The sequence below is a fragment of the Zophobas morio genome, unplaced genomic scaffold, assembly GCF_036711695.1.
Source record: "Zophobas morio isolate AGI-343-1 ecotype UQ-CSIRO unplaced genomic scaffold, CSIRO_AGI_Zmor_V1 ptg000006l, whole genome shotgun sequence".
NCBI classification, from domain to species: Eukaryota; Metazoa; Arthropoda; class Insecta; order Coleoptera; family Tenebrionidae; genus Zophobas; species Zophobas morio.
This window is the reverse complement of record NW_026972111.1, coordinates 11,422,666-11,439,567: the sequence shown is the minus strand read 5'-3', so window position 1 is coordinate 11,439,567 and position 16,902 is coordinate 11,422,666. Positions and strand designations below refer to the sequence as shown.

Genomic DNA, 16,902 nt, shown 5'->3' with positions numbered 1-16,902 from the left:
CTTTAATGGATTTTTCTTTTGTTGATTTTGTTTTCGTTTATAATTTATAAATGTCTTATTAAATTATTTGGCAACAATCGGTCCATTAGTTTCGGAGATTATTTATTTGTCTAACAAAAATCGACACAGACGGCGGACACACAGACAGACAAACAGACGGAAAAGGAAAACGTACTCTAAGGGTGACATGACACATCGATAAAATATGAAACTAGCCAATCGCCCGATGGACTCGATTACAGTACTACCTTAGGTTACGCTCGGAAAGTAACAATTGTTGCAAAATAATGTATTTTTAGCTTTATTTTAATAGAAATGCAAATTTCATTTTCGAGAGAAATATCTGCTCTGCCGTGTGGTTCGAATCGCATCATTATCCAGTGTTTTTCTGACACTATGACTCCCATTATTTACATATTTTTAACTGATATCGGGTTATAAAATAAATAAAATTTTATCATTTTTTGAAAAAACTGGGGTTGTTCCAGGGAAGTTCTGTCTAAATAACTGTAGACCAATTTTTGTTTGTTTGTATAGGATGTTTCAACAAGTTAGTGAATCAAGTAGTTTATACAGTATGATTCAGACCACTACTGTATAATTTTAATAGAGAATTTTTTAGCAAAATATATGTAAATAATGCTAATGAGACCCATGGTTCGTTCTTCAACATATTGTTATCAAAAAATCTTAAAATTTCGTGAATGAACAAAATTACTTTCCATGGTGCTTAATTATTAGAAAACAAATGTTATTGTATCACCTTGGGAACAGTTCTTCCAATTTTTAACGTTACCAACGAAATACGTAATAATGGCCTTTCCAAGGTAACTTAGCTGCAATAATCAAGAAAACGATGTGTTTTTAAAGTGTCCAGTAACTTTTATTACTAACAAAATTAACAGTGGTGGAAAGCAATTTTGATAACGTAGCAAATTAAAAAAAATAATCATAGTTTTTCTAGAACTTTTTACTTACTGTCACTTTAATTAAATAAAATAGTAAATACTTTTAAGGTTTTATAGATATTATTATTATATGACCCTATTTTAGTCAAAATAAAGTTCTTATTAAATTTTACTTCTCAAGCTAATCGGTTCCATAGGGCGACTGGCTACTACTATGTTTTCTCGACGCTTCGTTATCCCTAAAAAATAGGTCTACCGTTTCCGTTTGTCTGTCGTTTTGTCTCTTTCCCATCAACAATGTGCTGACGTCATCTACAAAATTCACAATGGTAAATGTCATTTAAATTTTATAAAATAACATACTCCTGCACTTTTAATTTATGAATCCGTGTTGTTGTAAATTGTATAACATTTTGCTATTTTACTTTGAAATTACAGAGTCGAATGCTTTGAAATCGCTCAAACGTTTTAAGGTTATCGTAAGCAAGGTAAACCGTTAATTAATTTACTCGTTTATCACCTCCCAAAAAACTTTGCTGGATAGATTCTATCTAAAATATGCAAAATACTATGAGCATATGAATGTGTGAAAAATAAAGTTGGCGAAATTAACTTTTATCATTTTTTGGAGAAGCTGTGTTTATTCTTCTGTACTTCAGGGGCGAGGAAAGTTCGGTCTAAGTAACTTTAAACCAATTTTTCTTAGAAAGTATGGTAAGGTGCTGGCAGTTAATCAAACGCTTAAAAGAGAAGCAGGAATTTTATTTTGAGCATTTTTTTTTAATCGTTCGATATGTAAAACAAATCAGATGAAATTTATATGGCTTTGTGAATAATATAAAGTAAAAATATTTTCAGCTCAGAAGTATAGTAATCGAGTCCATCTGCCGAATTGCCACTTTCACAATTTCTCGAGTACGAAAAAATGGTCTCCCGTTTCCGTCTGTCTGTCTGTCTGTCTGTCTGTCTGTCTGTCTGTCTATCTGGTGTCTGTATTCGTTTTCGTTGTCAAATTTTGTATGTATATTAAGAATATCATGTAGATGGTTAAATACTAGCTAAAATTTGGCTAACCGTCCTCACTAAGAATGGGATGACGTCATTTCCAAAATTTATAATAAAAAGTTTTTTTTAATTTCACAAAATAAGCACTGCATTTGTGGTGTGTGAATCCGTGTCGAATTTTCACCATAGACATTCAGAATTTTTTGGAAAAAATTCAAAACCGATTCTTCTAAATATCTTAAGGTTATCGTAATCATGGTAAATCGTTAAGCATAATATATCTGTTTATTCTCCCCAAAAATTGATGATGTCATCTCAAAATTTTGCCGAAAAAATGAAAATTTTTATACAGGGTTTCTCAAAAAATTAATGAATGAATCAAGGGATCGATTTACCCCCTACAAACGTTTACATTTTCTAAATCCTAGAAAGCTAAGTTCGTTGTAAGCTGTAGATGTGGAATATTTATCAAAAAAAAAAAAAAAACAAACAGAAAAACAGAAGACAGTGTATACAGCTGAAAATAATTTTAGTTAAAGCTACATAAATTGTCTTCTTAGACTTTTTTCCTGTGTCTAATAATTATAATGAAATATCGAAAAGCTTACATTGTACATATTTTTTCTTTTAAGAACTATCGTTTTGTAAATTAAGTAAAAAAATTACAAGAATATAACAACTATCAAAAAAATGGTGTGATGCAGATATCAAATTTGAACCAATATGTAGTCGTGATTTGGATTTTTTTCTCATACAGTGTTATTATTTGTTACTAAGGAAAAATATTAGATAATACAACACAATTATTTTATAAAAACTGCTGCAACTAAATAAATAACTGGCTTGACTTACAATTAAAATTATTAATTATGTTTATATTTGTGACTAACGTAATATCAGTTAAGTATTGAGTCCAAATTCCTTTGTGGTGAGGTCGGGTTCTTCTTCGACGCGTTCCAAAATTTGTTCTTCAGCTTGCAGTATTCTTTTGGGTCTTATCACGGCCACGATGGTGAGTTTGAGGCTTGAAGGTTCCATGATCTCGGAAATGCTGTACCACTGTTATAAATATTTGCGCACACAGATTCGCGCGATTTGGAAAACGCTATTTCCACAATTCGCGAGCTAACCTAGCGTTTTCATCAACCACACCATAAAGCAATACGCTCTGAATTGGAAAAAATCACCATCGTCAAAGACACGACGGCAACCAACTGGTAATACATGACTGACCCTTATCGTGTTTTTTCACGTTGCTTATCAGTACGACGCTTTTTGGTTCTTAATCCTAGTCGTTCTGTGTCATTCATTGAATATTAGTTTTTGTAGTTCAGGAAACACTACCAGTGGCGTGTATAACAATTTATATTTCATTTCAAATAATTTTTTCTAGACATTGCTACCACTTAGAAACGTGAACTTTATACAGTGCAATAAATCTTTTTATGACCTATTCCCTATCTTTTATTGCACACATTTGGAAATGACCCTGTATATTAAACATTTGTCAATATATTTATTCTTTCCGTATTATATCAACCAAGAAAAAGGTACAAATCAGATTCTTCTAGTTCGTTCACTTACAGTGAAAATGTAAATTTTGTTTTGTTTGTAAACTTCTTATAAACTTCTAGAGCCGATTTACGAACCCATTTAAGTGTCCATGTACTTGACATTTGAACAAAATTAGCACCGCAATTCAGATACGACCAATTAAATACACACATTAAAATTTACTCGTGCTAGTTTCGTAGAATATTTTATTCAAATAGGATGCTGCCATTCTCAGTTTTTATGACTTTTTTTTTTATTTTCATACTATTACAAGTACTTGACCCCCACTTCACTCACGAGGTCGCCGCCTCTGGTTCCGTTGAAATCGGTTTTCTTCGACTCATGTAAATAGTCGATCTAAACCCACGTAACGTACGCCAGAGTACTCTTGCAATAATGATATGAGCGAATAAATTTCATCTCAAAGAAAGAACTGCATAAAAAACGCCGACATTTCACCCAAAGTAAACATCATTTCCGGCGGAACTATACCCAACCTAACGATAAAAATCCCCTTTGATGGCCCATTCGAGGGTGCCTCAGGACCTAGTTCACGAGCAAATCGAATAACTTTTACGACAGTTCGTAATTTATGTGATTGATTGATGTAGATATAAATGAAAGAAATAAAATTTTCTTTGGGTCACAGAAGTAATTTATATACAAATTGAGTTTTAAATAAAACCATGTTACGTGGAAAGAGGATTGACATCGAAATTTCGTCCAAAATTATGAAGTCAGTGGCGGACCAAACCAACACAATTTATAATAATTAGCAGTTATTTCGAAATGACCCCTATGGAATTAATAATTTGAGGAAAGGTTGTAATTTTTACGTACACATAGTATAGATTTCATAACAATTTGAAGCCAATTTGGAGTGATAATGCTGCAATTAAGTATACATAATCTACTGACAATAATGATTTCTTTCCGTTTTGTTCCGCCTGACATATCGCGATCTGGTTGTGTTTTCCTTCTAATGTTTCTCGGTTTTATCATAAACATTCTTTATTATACCTATTCACGAAACACGACATGTGTTTGTCTCTCTTTCCTAACCAAATAAATATGCCAAAAAACGTAATTCGAAACAAGTTGTTTCTCGTTTATGCCTCCTGGGAAATTTACCTGCTAATGGATTTATGACATATGGTCAATACGTTTCATTCCGTGTTTCGTTACAATTTCAGCTGAAGCCAATATCATTTAAACAATGAGATCCCAATAGTACAACCATAAAATCACTCATCTTTACGACTCACGTGCTTTTCATTATCCAATTTCGCCCATGCCATTCATTTCTAACTGTCATTCTATTTACATACAAATGAATTTTAAAAAGCAAATTCCAAACAATTAAAACTAATTGTTCGCACGTCCTTAGCACAATAAGACATTCATTTTTTAATAAGACCGATTTCTCTGTTTTTGACAGGTAACACAAAATGGATTTCAACGCTAATTGTTCGCCCAAAAATGCATTTGCAAGGACGTCGCATTGCATTTCTCATTGTTTTTTAATCGGTTTTGTCGTTCTTAATTAGTTTTAAAACATAGATGTTCGTTATTTCGTTAGTTGTCATCAATCATCGCCGGAACATATAAGCAATGACCTCTGTTGTAAATTTTGCCTCTTTCATCATAATAACTCACTGGGTGTGTCAATTTGCTCTTGATGTTGATGTAATAAATTTATGCTTCCTGTTCATCACCGGAACTGAAATAATTCTTGTCATGTTAATGTTTGCCCTAATTTGGAAGCAAATAAAAGCGATAGCTTGCGCAAACGTGGTAACTTGTGTTTTATTTTGAATTAGATATTGACATTGTTGTGCATTTGCTTTCACTGACGAGTTTTAATCAGTGTCAACGGGTTGTTAGTTATTTACACTTTGCTGAGTACAATTCTTTGATGTTTGCAAAGCAAACGTTGTTAAAGACGGTTTCAGTGCTAATTGTTCGGCGGGTTAGCGCTTATTTGTTCAACAGATCAAAAATATTTTTAAGTAGAAACAAAGTAAGGGGCAACGCCATTTTTTATCAATTAATTTATTAATGAAATACTAGTAAATCGTTTTTGAGTCTGGATTTAATCAATAAAATAACGAAACAATTTCAGTGTTGGCTAATTAAGAGAGGCTCAGACTCCTCTATGCTCTCCCTCGCTACGGACCTATCTAGGGGTCATGAAACGTCGAGAAAATATGAAAGTACCACGTAGCCCGACGGATTCGTTTATAATACTTCCTGAGCGTAAGCGAAAAAAATGGCCTCTCAGCAATAATAACAACTTGAAATGTTTATGTTTATACAGAGGAAGAATGTCAAGTAGAAATTAGTTTGATTTAAATGGGTTTGCTGCCTTAAACCATAGGATTAAAATTATTAATTCAGCCATAATGTAACAAAATGTTCTGAATATTATTATTATAATTCTTATTTAATTATTAATTAACTAAAGACGTATTCTCACATTTTCGAGAAAATAGGGTGATTCGTTTGTAATTTGATCAATAAAGAATTAGGGAGTGATTAATTTTATTAAATGTATTTTATCTAATGAAAAAGAGGGGGAGAGTGATTAGACAGATTAGCATGTATTTTAGGTAAAATTTTGATTAAAAATTTACCATGTTTATGATGACTTTAAAATGTCTGCCAATTTTCAAAATATTCAGTTCGACAGATGCAAAATTTTATACAACTTAAAAATTTACTGTGGACAATTTTGTTATAACGTCATTACACTGTTGGTGGGGATGGTTGGACAAGGTTTAGTTAGCGTTTTACCATTTACTTGATATTGATAAATCATAATATACAATAAAATTTGACAACAATCCGTCCAGTATTTTTTTATCATCAATAATAACAGAACTTTCCTCGCCTTTAAGTAAATAATAATTTTAAAAATTTTAATTTTTAATAATAAACCCTAAAGAACAGGTAAAGAGTATGTTTAGCGTATGTTTCAAGTGAGTTTTTTCTTAAAAAAAATTGTGATGGCGTCATCAACTTATAAACGTTTTACCAAGGACTAGTAAATCAATTTGAATACATGTAGCGTAATACTATTAATAACAATAATACTGTATACTTACATTTTCGGGAAAATATGGTGAGTCGTTCTTGATTTGATGAAAAAAATAATTTCCTAATTTATTAACTGTTTTCTGTAACCGTGTATAAGTAATATTAAAACTTTGATTTCACTGAGAAACCACAAGTAACGAGTCAATATTTTGCGTATTTTAGATAGGATTTATTAACAGCAAAATTTTGAGATGACGTCATCAATTTTTACTTCCCGAGCCTAAGCTAAAGAAGTATTGTACCGAGTCCATCGGCCGAATTGTCACTTTCATATTTTCTCGACGTGTCATGACCTCTAGAGCATTAAGTAGTCTGCTGTTTCTGTCTGTCTGTCTGTTTGTCTATCTGTCTGTCTGTATCCATTTTTATTATACAAGTAATCTCCCAAACTACTAGACCGATTGTTGTTACATTTTGTATGTATATTAGGTATATCATTTAGATGGTTAAATGCTGACTACATTTTGGCTAATCGTCCCCACTACCAATGGGATGACGTCATCTCCAAAATTTATAATAAAAGTTTTTTTACATTTTATAAAATAAAATACTCCTGCACTTGTGGTATGTGGATCCATGTCGAATTTTCACCCTAGACATTCAGAATTTGTGTAAAAAGTTCAAAACTGAATAAAAATATTTTACAAAATAACTGTGAAATCTTTTAAATATTTTAAGGTAAATTGTTGGATAAAATTAACTCGGTTATTCCCTCCCAAAAAAATTGGCCTAAGATTATTTCGACGAAACTTCCTTCGCCCCTGAAATACAATAAAACAAATCCAGCTTTTTCGAAAAACTATAGAATTTGATTGTGTGTATTTTATTTTATTTTTATGAAGACCCTTACAAGTTAAAATAAAGATATTATGTAACGTTAAAGTAACTGCAAAGAAGTGTGCTGAGCGTACGTTCCAAATGAGTTTTCCCTTAACAAAATTTTGATGACGTGATCAACATTCTTACAACTGTAACATGTCTGCAATATTTCAGAGTATTCGGTTTCGCCATTTTAAACTTAAACGGAAAAGTTATGTAATTGTGATTTTGTTTCCAAAAATCTGCATGACTAGGATAATACCTCAACACGGATTCATAAATTACACATGCAGGACTATGGTATTTTATAAAATTTATGTAAAGATTATTATTATTCAGCAAAATTGTAAGATAACGTCATCATTTGAGGAGCGGGGTTAAAAAAGGATACATTTGAATTCAACACGGATTCATAAACTACAAGTGTAGGAGTTTCTTATTTATTTTATAAAATTTAAATAATATTGACTCTTGTAAATTTTGGGAATGACGTCATCCCATTGTGATGGTGATAAGATAATATACATACATCTAAAATTTGACAACAATCGATCCAGTATTTTCGGAAAGTGTCTGTATTACATAAATTGACACAGAGCACAGACAGATAGGCGAGAGACAGACGGAATCGGAAGACCTACTTTTTCGTACTCTAGGAGTCATAAAACGCCGAGAAAACCTGAATGCAGCTATGCATCGGATGAACAGGAAGTAAAAATTCAAAATTATTTGGAGACTGTACAAGACAGACTTTATTCTTTAATAGCTTGCTTACTTTATTGGATAGTGAATAAATTGTTAAGCAGGAGCATACAATGAAACATTTTTATTTAACATTTGAACATAAAACAAGAATTTAAACAATAAATCAAAATTAGTTAAATAATATTGAAGAATTATTATGTTCTTATCCCTAATTAATTTTTCTAATAATTTTACTGCAAACTCTCAGATAGGAAAATTCCTCGTCTTACTGTCCATTAGTAACCGATAACTTTTTCTTTACTGTCTTAATTACTCTATTTTTTTTTTGTTTTTGTAGTTTTTTTTTTTTGTTTTTCTTACTTCTTTTCAGTGATATGGGTTTGATAACTCAGTAATTGGGCTATAGCCTATTGAGTTATCTTTTTCAATAATAATAATATTAATAATAATATTTGATTTCTCTATTTACTATACTCCAGTTTTGTTCTGCGATTGGTTAAACGAACTGAGTATATGTGAGCTTAAACAATACTTTTTTACGACTTCATTACCCGTTTCAATTTACATTCTCTTCATCAGAACTGAAATTGTAAAAGTAAAATTGTGAAAAAATGTATAAGTCATTAATAATGAGCGTATTAAAAAGTCATAATTTTCGATTTTTGCAGACTTTACCGACCTATTATTATTTGATGGCATAGAAAATTTAAAACGTATTAATTTTGTGTTAGGTTTATATATGACCTATTGTTTTCGACATTAGATTTTAACTTTTTATAAATTACTTGCTACTAGCTACGTTTCATTGGTAAACACTACACATTAGATGAGTTAATTACAAAAAAAATTCACAAATGCGGAGTTATAGAAAATAAGTAAAGTGAGCTACTGGGCAGAAGTAACATTTTTGGCATTCTTGACGATTTTGTAATCTTTACTTTCCGACGTTTCATAGCCTCCGGAATATGGAAAAGTACGCTTCGCATTACCGTTCTCTTCTGTTGGCAATTTTATAAGATAGAGGATCGTTGAAACTACGGAACTAATTACTGGAAAATTTTAGACGTATTTTAAAGACATCATGTAGTAAGCATCCCAACCAAAAATTTGATGACAACCTCTGGAAATTTTGCTAAATCAAATCTATTTAAAATGTGCAAAACAATATGCTGCGATATCTGTGATTTATTAGTCCACTCCTATTTTTTATTTTTGATGTGTTTTTTTTTTTAATTTATCAAAATTGTACAACAAAATTCTATAGTTTAACATCTAAACTATAAAATTGATTGTTTCACAATTTTGTATATACCTATCTTAAACATCAGTAATCTGAATCCATCTCTATATCCCTTCCAAAAACTTGATGAGGTCATCTTAAATTTACGTCAAATAAATCTTGTTTAAAATTTATAGTGTGATGTGCTAATTTATTCGTGATTTAATAAAGTATACTATTTTTTAATGAAATTAAAGTTCTCTAATTTAAGTGCCTACGAAAGCCTAGTTTGTTTATTTGTCTCCTCTAGGCAGTTAATATCTTGGTCGCAAAAATGTATCAAATATATCCAAAAGAATAACTATGCTTCGAGATGCAACGTTGATTGTACTTGAGTAACATATTTTTATTTTTTAGAATTGGTTTAAACAGAAAAAATCGAGAAAATTAAATTTTGTAATTTAAAATTTAAGAAATGACTGTGTTACAAGTTACAAGGGCGAGGGGACTTCTGTCCAATTAATTTTAGATATGCCAATCATTGTTGTTTAAAACAATTTTGACTTCTTGATGTCTGTTACACTTTTGATTTTTCAGTGATTTTTATTATATAACATTTTTAAAAAATCTTATAAACACAACCCAAAAACTAAACGATTCGAAGACAGACTGGTCAATGACAAAATAGTTTTTTAGGCAACTAGTTCGGGATAGCCTGCTTCCCGCATGAACGCTTGTTTGAGGCACGACCGAAGGGAGTGCCGCATTTGCGTGAATGCGGGAAGCAGGCTCACGAACGTGTTGTGTACAATATTTTTTGCGACGAATAAACCTTTAAACTGAAGAAATTAACTGTGTGTTATTTATAAACAACGCCATTGACAGCGCCGTCAACACGTCACAATGTTGACACTACCCGAGTATTTTAAGGTTACCATAGCAACGGGAAGTTAAATGCACGTGTGCGAGAAGTTCGACCTCCCGCACTCTGGTGAATGCGCGAAAGCTATCAAAAAAGGTCATGAGTGCAAAAACATTATTTTATGTACACTATTACAATTAATTAGGAAAGAACATAGTTAACTCGTGGAAGGTAATTCTCATGAAATTTTTAATGTACTTACCATAACAAACCTGGGAAACTATAAAGTTTTACATTTCAATGGATATGAGAAAGTATACATGGTTGAAATATTTAATTTTAGTTGTTTTTTGATGTTTTACAGAAAATGAGAATGTAGTTTTACCATTTTCAGTTCGACGTTTACTATCGTATGAGTGCGAAAAATTCTGAACTTAGCCAATAGTTTACTCAAAAATCATAATTTTACTGTATCTTCCAATCCAAAATTTGCTTTTACCACAACTATTGCTGAATAATTTAGATTTTCTTCGAATTTTAGGCCTGATAATTTGACTATTGATTATACCACAACAAACGTTGATACCCAAAATATGTTGAAAATTGGTTTCTTTTAGTCAGTAAAGATTTTCTGAAGCCCAGTAATGCCAATTATATCGATTCACAATTCCATTATTATTAAAACAAGTTTTGTTTAACCATAAGATATTACTTATTGTATTCTCTCCACGTGCCGATGCCGTTTTTAAAATTCTTTATATAAAGGATTTTGAAATATTCGTTTCTTCGAGTATTTCCCTGATGAAAATATGAAGATCCACATTAACCCACCCAAGACCCCTACGGTATGTTCTTCATCTGTTGCTGTTTTTCGTAAAAAGAGTGTGCGGTTCTTTTTGAAAGACTCAAATTGTTCTATTTTTTTTGCTAATCTTGGGAAATACATACAACTTGGTTGTTGTCTCTCTGGAAATCTGTCTTCGTATAATGTTCTGGATTGTCCTCTATTTCGCCTATACCCTCCGTAAATAAAGATCATATCTAAATTTTCGGCATTGCTGAACCTTTCGTTTTTCATTTTTTGACACTACAATATTTTATTTATTTTAATATATTTAGAAGTGACAAGTCGAACACGAAAATAAGAGGAAACGTTGCTTAAGTTGCTTTTTTTTTTAAATCACAAGCGTTTTAGAGCTTCTAGATGGATACTGTTATACCGAGTCATATATTATCGAAAAGAGAAAAAAAAGCTTTCTTTTGTCTTTTGTAGTACTTCAAACTGATGTATTCTTTTAGATTTAGAAAAAAAAGTTGATGTCATTTTCGGTGAAACTGAAGCTAATAGGATGCCAATAGTCTACTCATTTAATAGATTGTATTGCATATATTGAACATGCCTAAGTTCAAATTTTTATGTTTTAAAATAATTGAGATAATATGTAGATATCATTGTCCTAAAGCTACAGAATACAAGGGCAACTATTTTAGAACAGCAAACGTATTTTGAGGTTATCAGGATTTTTTTTTCTGAAAATATCACTTGCAATGTATACAAGGACATGGTTTTGGTGCTACGTATATTATAATCCAGATATATTTTTCATTTTATCTGAATATAAAAGTTGTTTATAAGATATTAAATTTGCACAACAAAATTGTCTAATTTATATTAGACACTGCATAATCAGTGTTGGGCACTATCTAAATACTTGTTTCTAAATAAAGTATCTAGATACATTTTTGGGTATCTAGAATCTGTATCTAGATAAAATCGAATTTACGCACAAAATATCTGTATCTAGATACAAAATTAATGGCGCAGATACAGATACATTTTTTTATTTCACTTTTTTTCAGTAGTTATTGGTTGAGTTATACTAGTAGTAATTTTTTATACTTCATGTTGGTAATTTTGGTGACATAAACAAAAATAGAGGTAAGAAGTCCACTAATAGTGTTCTGTCACGGAAATTTTCATATTTTAAATACCATCATTTCCTACATTGTAGCCTTCAGTACTTATACATCTTTAAATAAATATAATCCTGAGGGGTAATAAATCTAAGCTATGGTAAGATGGTATTTTAAAAACCATAAACTGCAATTCACTATTCACTGCGTTTTACTCTTATCGGGGCAAGGCAATGTACCTGAGCAACCCGGGTCCGGTAGACCCGCTGGTTGTATTTGTGTTATTAAATAAGAGTAATTTTAATAGTAAAAATATTTGTTTAGGGTATGTTATTATTTTTACAAAATAATAATTTCGTGTTACATAATGATTAATTTTTTCAATTAGCACAAATTAGTTCTGTAATCGACTAATCGAATGTTCAATACATACAATTCTCTGGCATAAATCGCATATTTGCTACTGTTTTATACAGTGAAACCTGTCTATGCCGGACTCTGTAGAAGGCGGAAAACTGCTCATCGCGGAAATTTTCCGCAGTCCTGTTTTTTTAAATACCCAATTTAATGTATTTTGGTCCGTATAAGCCGGAAACTGCATAACGCGGAAACGGAAAATGTTTGTAAGTCCCAACGTGTCAAAATACATGCACCCAACTCTGTGTAAAACGGAAGCGAGAACAAAATTGATGATTTCTATGAAAAATATGTAATTCAATTCGTAGACCTGCAGGTGCACTTTTTGTCAACAGAAAATCACTGTTCTCAATTCTCATTTAATTGGTGTCTCTCGTGGTTATATGTGGGTTCGCAATGGCCCAAAAAAAGACCAACAATAACAGCAAAATGGATTTAATGTACACGAGCAGCAAAATTTGAGTGTTAAAGAAATTTACAACAAGTTCGATTGCAAAAAATGCAAGTGTATCAAATTATAAAACATATTCCAAAAATAAATTAGAGAAGAATGGCAAAGCGGTGAGCGTGTAGCCAACATTTTGCATTTGAGAACAAGTACGGAAAATATATCTCAATGGCCGAAGAAGCAAAGACCATTAAACGACTATTTCAAATAATTCTTTTATATGTACCTATGTATTCAATTTAATAAAAATTGATTTCCGTTTTATAGAGGTTTACTTTCCGTCATAGCCGGGTTTCCTGTAAAAGCCGGAACCCTGTTTAAGACGGATAAAAATTTTGGACCCGCGCGATTCCGGCATAGACAGGTTTTACTGTAACTTTATTTTTCAGACAAATGTAGCATCTTTTCTTGTTGCCACATATGTCATTTCTTCACTTTTTCATTGTTGGACCTAACGCGAGGCGGGCTTGGCAGGTCCGTTTTGTCCTAGAATGTGCCGATTATGTTTAAGTGTAAATCTTGGGCAATAAAATTAATATTTTTACAACCCTCGGTAGAATAATTTATCGTGATATAAGTATTCTCAGAAATCGTGAAACGAGATTAAAATAAAATGAGTTTAAACAAAAATTTGAAAATTTAAAGTTGCACTATGGTGATTCCGGCCTGTCAGGCAGCCTTTGATCCTATAAGGGGTTTAAATACCTTTCTAAGAAATTGTACTTATTTTGCGGAACCAGCAATTCTTCCTAAAATGTATATACCTGCCCCATCGGGAGAGACGATTACCGGACATGGTCATAAAAACATCGTAAGCCGATATTGAATAATAATTTATGACAGGTTGCCGACAACAGACCTTCAGCACAGAATAATCATTTCCAGTATTCTTTTGAAATATTAATTTTAATGCTGGAGAAAATCATTAGATATACTCAAACACAATTTGGACACTGTAGTATGGGAATAAAAACAAAAAAAATATTCTTTTTAAGCGTACATAATAAATATTGCACAATTTGCGACACATCAAACAGCGAAGCGATGGCCTATTTGCAGGAAAAAAGAAAAGATTTTTCAGTCTTGAATAATTATGCTACAGTAAAATATTTTTTCTCCAACCGTCATAAAAGCATGACGTTTTTTGACTGTCAGGGATCTCTAAGGTTAACGTTTTCTTTACTCAGATAATAAAAGATGACATCCTAGCAACAAACAAGTCATTTTTTATCTTAGGAGCTAAAGTGTTACTTTTACTAATAATGTTTGAAAATTTTCCATGACTACATCGAAATAGGCTACTTTATTTTCCAACGAATTTTTGGTTAATTTTAATTGTTCAAAAGCAAAAACGAAATAGTTTCGTGATTGCGGTTGGAGAAAAAATAGTATATATTATTCGGTTCTAAAGTGTCTTTTTTTGCCTCGCAATGATTGCTTTTGCTCGTCAAAAAAATTGGTCTAAAGGGTTTAGACAGTACTTCCCTCGCTGTCGGAAACTTGACGACTGCATGCCTATTGTGTTTTTTTCTCATTACATTTTTGTAGTGGGAATTTAAAAAAAAATTGCGATGACGTCATCAACATTTTTGTAAGGACAAGTATATCAGTTGGGATAGATGTAGTGTAATACTAAGAATAAAATTATTGTATTCCCAAATTTTCGGGAAAATGAATTGGGTCGTTTTGACTATTGATTTGTTATAATCAATTAAATAACGAAACAATTTACTCACGTATACGGCGCCGGTGTGTAATATGAGAGGCAACTGAAAATCGTTTATGTATAAACATTCTTAATTTAAGATGACAAGCGTAACAGCATACGTGAGAGTCAAACAGAGAAACTGTAAACAAAATGACCATCGGTTTTATTGCTTCGACTTCCGCTTATTATGTAAAACATTGGGTTTTATTTTAATTTTTGACGGTGGAATTCACAATTGGTTGATTATAAACATGTCTATTCCACATTCGCGGAACCAAGACAGCGCATAAAACAAATGCACGTCTGTAATGTTAAAGTCGATGTAAATAAGCGTGCTACCCTTATGTTTCAACCGAGTTTTTACTTTAAAAAATTTTGTATCTACCAAATTGGGTTAGTCCAATGTAATACTAATAATAAGTGTTGCCTTTAATTTAATCAATAAAATAAATTGACTTCATTAATTTTTTTGAGCCACCTCTTAAGAAAATCTAAAAAATATGAATGGAATGATAAATCACAAGTACAAACTCATCATATTTTTTGCATTTTAGATAGGATTTATTCAGCAAAATTTAAGGGTGACGTCATCAATTTTTTAGGGGGGATGAGCAAATACATTTTGATAAAAAATTTACCATGCTTATGGTAACTTTAAAACATCTCCAAGATTTCAAAGCATTCGGTTCTGTAATTCCTGATTAAATCAATAAAATAAATTGACGCATTCATTAATTTTTTTGAGTCACCCTGTATATGCAAATCGAAAAAATTTGAATGGAATGATAAATCACAACAAGAGCCTCACCATATTTTGTACATTTTAGATAGGATTTATTCAGCAAAATTTTGTGGTGACGTCATAAATTTTTTAGGAGGGGACGACCAAATACATTTTGATCAAAAATTTACCATGCTTATGATAATTTTAAAACATCTTTAAGATTTCAAAGTATTCGGTTTTGTAGTTCCTGAGTAAATCAGTAAAATAAATTTTGCGCATTCATTAATTTTTTTGAGTCACCCTGTATATGCAAATCCAAAAAACATGAATGGAGTGATATATCACAAGTACAGACGCATCATATTTTGTACATTTTAGATAGGATTTATTCGGCAAACTTTTGAGCTGACGTCATCAAGTTTTTGGAGGGGATAACCAAATATATTTTGACTAAAGATTTATGATGCTCTTTAGAGCCTTAAAACATCTGCAACATTTTAAAACATTCGGGTTAGCAGATTCAAAATTCAATTGCAAAATGTTGTTTTATGATTTTGATTTTTTTTCCAAAAATCTGGACGTTTCGGGTAAAAACTGAATTCGGAGTCGTAAGCTACATGTGTAGGACTATGTTATTTTATACAATTTAAGACCCATTTACTATGTACAATTTTGAAGTGACGTCATCGCATTAGTGGTGGGGATGATTAGACAAATTTTGGTTAGCGTTTTACCATCTACATGATATTCCTAATATAAGTACAAAATTTCACAACAATTGGTCCAGTAGTTTCGGAGATTATCTGTCTAATAAAAATCCGGGACGGCAGACGGACAGACGGACAGACGGACAGACGGACAGACGGACAGACAGACGGACAGACAGACGGAAATGGGAGACCTATTTCTTCGTATTCTAGGAGTCATGAAAGATCGAGAAAACGTTAAAGTAGAGAGTCGGCCGATGGACTCGATTACAATACTCCCTTTGCTTACGCTCGGGAAGTAAAAATTCATTAAACAATACATAAACATGTTTTCAGTTATTTTATTCGCCAAAGCTTCAAAAAGTATCTGTTTTCTTGTATCTTGTATCTAGATACATTTCGAAAAAATCGAAAACAATCTGTATCAGATACTTTTAAAAGTATCTGTCCCCAACACTGTGCATAATGGCCTTCTATGTATTTTTGTGTCAGACATTAACAATCACTTATACTGACTAACAACCAGTAAACAATGAAAATTAAATATCGACTTTTATTAACTTTATTTATAGGTAGCTAAATAATTGCACTCCACTGCCACCGTTTTGCTACCACTCATCTATAAATTATAGTCTGGATAATTGCAACCCATAATTTACAATAAGCCCGCCCTCCCATTTACGAAAGTAACACAGCGAACGAAATTGATTTATCACCCACTTCAACAGCTCGACAACGAAGCCAAGTAAGCCGTCACCGAGCAATTTATTTTTCCATGAAGCATGACCTCTCTTGAGAGATTACGACATTATGAAC

General features: G+C 31.7%; 1 protein-coding gene across 3 annotated transcripts in view; it reads left to right on the top strand.

Moving 5' to 3' along the window:
- Positions 1-16,902, top strand: part of LOC135123614 (uncharacterized) — a 132,688-nt gene that overhangs the window by 105,051 nt on the left and 10,735 nt on the right. The window lies entirely within an intron of this gene.